A 6,525-nucleotide genomic window follows, 5' to 3' on the forward strand; every position below is an offset into this window, starting at 1 on the left:
CAAAGTTGTTCATGATTGAGTTTCATTCATACAATGTACCACATCCTTCTTCAGTGCACATTTCCTGCCACCAATGTCCCTCCCCCTCGTCTCCCACCTGCCTCTAGAGCAGACATTTTCTCTCTCTTTTTTTCTTTTAGACATTATGCTTAACAATATTGTTACTGAGAGGTATCATGCCTATCATTTTATTTCCTTTTAGTGCCCAGTTCTTGTCCAGAGTGATCATTTCCAACTCTCATTGTCATAGTGGTCCCATCTCTGTCTTTTTTTTTTTTTTTTTTTTTGGTTTTTGGGCCACACCCGGTGACGCTCAGGGGTTACTCCTGGCTATGCGCTCAGAAGTTGCTCCTGGCTTGGGGGACCATATGGGACACCGGGGGATCGAACCGCGGTCCATCCAAGGCTAGCGCAGGCAAGGCAGGCACCTAACCTCTAGCGCCACCGCTCGGCCCCCCATCTCTGTCTTAACTGCATTCACTTCCCTGCTTTTTTGTGACAAGCTTCCTACCACGGGCTGGTTTTCCTGGCCCTCATATCTATTATCTCTGGATATTAATAATATATTATATTTTTATATCCCACAAATGAGTGTGATTATTCTATGACCATCCTTCTCTCTCTGACTCATTTCACTCAGTATAATATTCTCCATATTATCCATATAGAAGCAAATTTCGTGACTTTGTTTTTCCCGGAAAATAATTTTTTTAAATGGTCTTATGCATCCATATGTGAAACTGTTGTTTAGACATCTTTCTAAGGCTTGCCCAAGTTGGTGGGCTCTTTCCTCTTTCTTTATCCCAGCATTTGTTGATTAGAAAAACTATACCAGTGATGAAAGACTTATCAAAAACCCAAGTAAAGAAGAAGGGGGTGAGGGCAATGAACATTTAACTGCAATCCAAACTCTGAGGTCTGGGAAGTTGGTTACTCTTATCTTTCATTTATACAATTCTATTTGGGGGGGGGGTGGGTCATACCCAGCAGCACTCAGGGGTTACTCCTGGCTATACACTCAGAAATTGCCCCTGGCAGGCTAAGGGACCATATGGGATGCTGGGATTTGAACCACTGTCCTTCTGCATGCGAGGCAAACGCCCTGCCTCCATGCTATCTCTCCAGCCCGTATTTTTTTTTCTTTTAGGGTGAGAATTTAGGCCAGTTTTATTAGTGCTCATGTGTTATTCCTGGATCTGTGCTCACAAATCATCCCTGATAGGGCTCGGGAGACCACCTGGGTTGCTGGGGATTAAAATGGGCTTGGCCACATCCAGGGGAGGCAGCTTACCTCCTGTGCTATCTCTCCGGCCCTACATAATTCTTTTGGAATTGTTTTAATATAGTTGCCACTGTTAGTGGCAGAGTTGGGCACCTCATACTCAGTGATAGGCACCAGCAGAAATCTCAGCCTCATACATATAAAGGGCTACACCACTGAGCCCCACCCCCAGACCCTAGTTTCCTCATTCTTAGTGCTTACACACCCTAGAGTCCTAGGCAATTCCTTTCTTTTGTAGGAACAGCCCAGACCCAGGGACCACACTGTCTCAGTAGAAGTGTGTTTCTGACACCAAGTTGTGTGATCATGGATGAATTATCATGTGTTCTTTTCAGTTCCTTTCTTTAGCAAAGGGAGATAATAATATGTCTATACATTTTTCCTGCTGCTTGAGCCTCTCTTCTGCAAATTACTTGAGTCTATGGTGTTGGCCTCTTGTATAGACATGGCAGAAGGCTCTGGTTCTGGGCATGGTTGCCAGGATCATCTGGAAGTACAGAGATGAGGGGGTCAGTGGCCTGGAGGGCTCCAAAGCTCCCTGTAGATGTCAGCTACAAAACCAGCATCCTTGGAGCGTTTGATGGTTTGGGATCTCTGTAAGAGATGAGTGGAGAGGAGATGAAGCTGAGCCATTGGCAGGGAAGCAGTTGTAGGGCAGATCTGAGTAAGTAGCCCCAGGGCTTATGCAGGGTGTGGATGGTAAGAGACTTGCCTTCAACCCCTTCTGAAAGGTCTCAAAGGTTATTTTAAAGCTAGAGTGTTTTTATTTCCCTCTTATATCACTGTTCTAAACACCTCCCAGAGGTACAAAAGCAAATCAGAACATCTGGTCTACTTGTTCATTATAATTAGTCAATGTGGCTCCATGTTCTCTCCCATCACCATCTGCATAGAAACAAACATGGGGTTTTGCCATGTTGGGATCTGTATAGACACAGGTCTGTATTCTGCTTTTTTCCACTGAACTTTATTCCATGTGCACATTTTCTTGACTTGGCTGCTGCTCTGGACATAACAAATTAAAAAAAAAATTAAGTCACATCCAGTGGTGTGGGGATTAAATAATTGGGGATTAAATCTGGTGAGGTTCATACGCAATGCTGTAATGCAAGTCATTGGGAGAAGTCTTGGGAGCAGCCACATGAAAGAAAATGAATGCCCTAAGTTCTGCACTATCTCTCCAGCCCATATTAATGACAATAGGTTTTCATCTGGTTCATTGACCTGGAGTTGTCAACTGTTTGGTTTCAGCCCAAGGAATATCTCTTTCGTACTATAGAAATGATTCCTGAAAGTCTAGTCTTAAGGCATATCTGTTTCAGATGTCCAACTGCCCTTGGGCATTCTCAGGGAGTGCTAGACTTTACAATTTTTGTTTTTATGAAGTCTGTGGTACTGTTTCTCTTTTTGTGTGTACAGGTATATGAACTTCCCCCTTCTGACATTTTTGATCAAAAAAATTTTGGGATTACACCTGGAATCACCTGGAATCAATTAGGAATCACTTCAGGTGGTGCATGGGGAACCATTTGGGATGCCAGAGATCCCACCTAGATCTGTTGCATACCAGGCAAGTGCCCTACCCACTTTGGCCCCAGGAGGATGAACATTCTTTTATTAAAAGTGTCCTATTTATCTTCATTATCTGTCTGTGCACTTGTCCTGAAATGAACTCAAGGCTAGCTCAAAACTACAAGTAACTCACTTGCTGCCAATTGTTTTTGTTTGTTTTGGGGTCACACCTAGTGGTTCTCAGGGTTTACTTCTGGCTTTGAACTCAGGAATCACTCTTGACAGGGCTTAGGGTTGCTGGGGATATGCCAAGTCAATCTCCACTGTGCAGGGCAAGTGTCCTACCCACTGTCCTATCTCTCTGGTGCCTATGTTGCCACCTGTTGATGGAATTTTCATTTCACTTATCTGAGATAGACTCTTCTGAGTTGCATAAAAAAGAAAGAGAAATTTTATTATAATTGCCACAAATTCAAATCCCAGACATGTTAACATAATATTTGCATTCTCAGTTCTTTTTGTTGTTGTAGACCTTCTTCTAATGTGGGTCATTGGTTGCCAGCTAGGATAAATTTTGCTGCATTACAATTTGCATCAGATAGATGTAAAACTTTTCCATTTGATCAAGGATTCACATTTCTTTTTAATTTAAAAGTTCCACACATCAAACATTTGGAAAACCCATGAGTAGTGCATATCCTCGTACTCTCAAATGAATGATGTCAGCAAACAGCCAGAGCCTGACAATCTTCAGCGGAACCAATTTTAGCTAATTTCAAAGGAGAAAAAAATAGTTTCCATATTTCAGTGAAGGGCTCTACTAATAAACTCATAGAGGGTGAGTTACTTGGGTTTTGCCATAGACTCTAGAGAATGAAGAGATGTCTGTAGATATTTGAAAAACTAGCAAATAGCATGCACTTTGGTAGACCATAATCTATAAAATGAGGACCCAGTCCTGAGAACTCAAAGCTAGGAAGTTGCAATCAGAATTATGCCATTTCACCTCCTGGTTAGCACCTTCTTTCAAAGCACACTACTAGACTTGCCAGGCCCCCAAAGGCCCTAGAAGACTCTGGACAGGCCTTGGAAGGCCCCACAGCTACACATTTCTTCACTTCATTATCTCCCACAGAGAAGATACACTGACATTCTAACTCTAGTCAACTACCACACAACAGCACACACCAAACACCTCTAGCATGTAAAAGTCACAATAAGAAAGCAAAACAGAACCAACACCCCCAACCTTTCTTACTTAGTGAATGAAGATGGTAGCCCTGAAGACTCAACCAGTAATAACCAGTAATACAACTTATCTGATAAGGACATTTGGAAGGATGATAGTCAAAGGGCACAAAGAAACAATGGAACAGACAGCCAGTAAGTAGATATGGGAACAGAAATGTGAAAACTACAAACTGAAATGACAGGACTAAAGAATTTGTTAGGTTAAATGAAAATCTCACTGTGAGGACTCAGATCAGAGGGACAGTTGCTGAGGACTCAGTGAAATGTAAAATGAGAGGCAGAAAACCTCCAGACAACAGCAGAATGTAGAAAAAATGACTACAATAAAAGAACAGCAGAAGAATGAGAATTCTGAGATGAATTTAAGAGGAACTCACTCATCTAATCAAAGCTCCAAGTACTGACCAAATACTTCAGCCAGTATTGGGCTGGCATCTCCAGGACTCTTTTTTGGAGTAAATACAGGTACCATTTCCTTGCCTTTTCCTAGTCTGGAAGCCAAAATCATGTCCTATAAAAGTCCCAGTATCAACAATAATGCTTAGAGTTCCTGGACAACTCCATTTTTTTTTTTATTACTGCTCTCCTACAGACACAGCAGGTTAGATGCCAATATGTATCTGAAGCCACCTAGTGTTCAGAAACAAAAGAAGTAACAGAATGATCATCTAGTAATAAGAGCTTACTAAACCTCTGTCAATGCCTAATGACTTCATTGTGAGATACATAATTTTCAAAAATTTTCTTGTTACTGTACTCTTTTTTCTTTTTTCTGTTTTCCTTTCTTTTATTTTATTTGTTTTATTTCTTTTATTTGTTTCCACTTACCTGTAGTATTGTAGTATGGATATAATATTTTATTTGTTTCCACTTACCTGTAGTATTGTAGTATGGATATAATATACCAACTATGTGTTATTAGTATTTAAATAAAGTAATTTATGTTAAAAATGAGGAACAACATAAGAACCACTGGGGTATTGGAGGGACATAGAGGCAACTACGATGAAGAAGTAACAATTAAAGAAAACATGAAAAAGTTTTTGGAGCCGGAGAACACATGCACCCAGACCCAAGAGACCCAGAGTGTAACAGATAAAAGATACCCAAATAAAAATTCTCCAAGACACATCCTCATCATAATGATGAAATCTATAAAGATAGAATATTACAGAATCAAGATCAAAGAAAGAAATTACATACAAAAGAATTTTGACAAGTTCAGCAGATTTAACATACAAGGCCCTGTGGGGCTGAAGACAATGGTAAGTTATAACTTTTAAGAACTCAATGCTTCACCAAGAGTACTTTTACCAGCCAAACATTTAGACTCTCATTTATGTTCAAAGGGTCTGTACAGAACTTCATGAATAAAGAAATCTCACAAACACACCAAAGTTCTACAGAGAGGTGGCACAAAATTCCAGGATAATAATTTCTCTCAGTGTCAATGGTCTAAATGCACCAATTAAGAGATACAGAGTGTCAGATGTATTAGAAAATGTAATCCAACCTGCTGCTTATAAGAAACATGTTAGAACAGTAGGGCAAATTGAGACTCAGAATCAAAGGGTGGAAGACAATATTTCAAGAAAATGAAAATGCCAGGATGGTCATACTGGTATCAGACAACATCTACTCCAGGATTTAAAAAGTTGTAAGAGGGTCATTTCATAATGATCAAGAGATATGTACATCAGGAAAAAATTCATATTACTAAACTTATTTGGATTTACGGTGGGGGACATAAAACATAAAACAACTGTTAACAGTCTTGAAGGGAAGATATTGATAATAACACAATTATAGTTGGAAATTTCAACACCACTTTATCACTGCCTGATCAACTGGAATAAAACTCTGCAAGGAAATAGTGGATTTGAGGGAAGAAATGGAAGAAGGATACTTATCAGTATATCCTTTAAACACCACAAGCAAATTATATTCTTCTCCCGTGCACATGTGACATTCTCTATGATGCTGAGCCACATAAGATACTTCCATAAAGTCAAATGGGTAGAAATCCTATTAACTATTTTCTCAGACCATGATGCTCTGAAAATAGAAGTTAAACACAAACAGGAATGGAAAAATAACTCAAACATCTGTAAGTTAAAATCACTTGCTACTGAAGAACTAGTGGTAAAAGAATCAAAGAGGAAATCAAAAGATTCCAAAAACGAGGACAGAAGCTACCAGAACCTAGGGAACACAGCAAAAGTGGTATTAAGAGAAACGTTTATAGCTTTGTAAGCATTCATTAGGAAGGAAGAAAAGAACCATATAAGTAACCTAACAGCACAATTTAAGACTGGAAAACTAGCTATGAAAGAATACAATGCAAGCAGGAGGAGAGAATATAAAACCTAGAGCATAAATTAATTAATTGAGATAAAAACAAAACAAAAAACAACGAAAAACACCAATCCTCCCATACACCCCCCCCCAAAAAAAAAACCCAAACAGTCTAAAATAATAAT

Source organism: Suncus etruscus, chromosome 5 (assembly GCF_024139225.1).
Source record: "Suncus etruscus isolate mSunEtr1 chromosome 5, mSunEtr1.pri.cur, whole genome shotgun sequence".
NCBI classification, from domain to species: Eukaryota; Metazoa; Chordata; class Mammalia; order Eulipotyphla; family Soricidae; genus Suncus; species Suncus etruscus.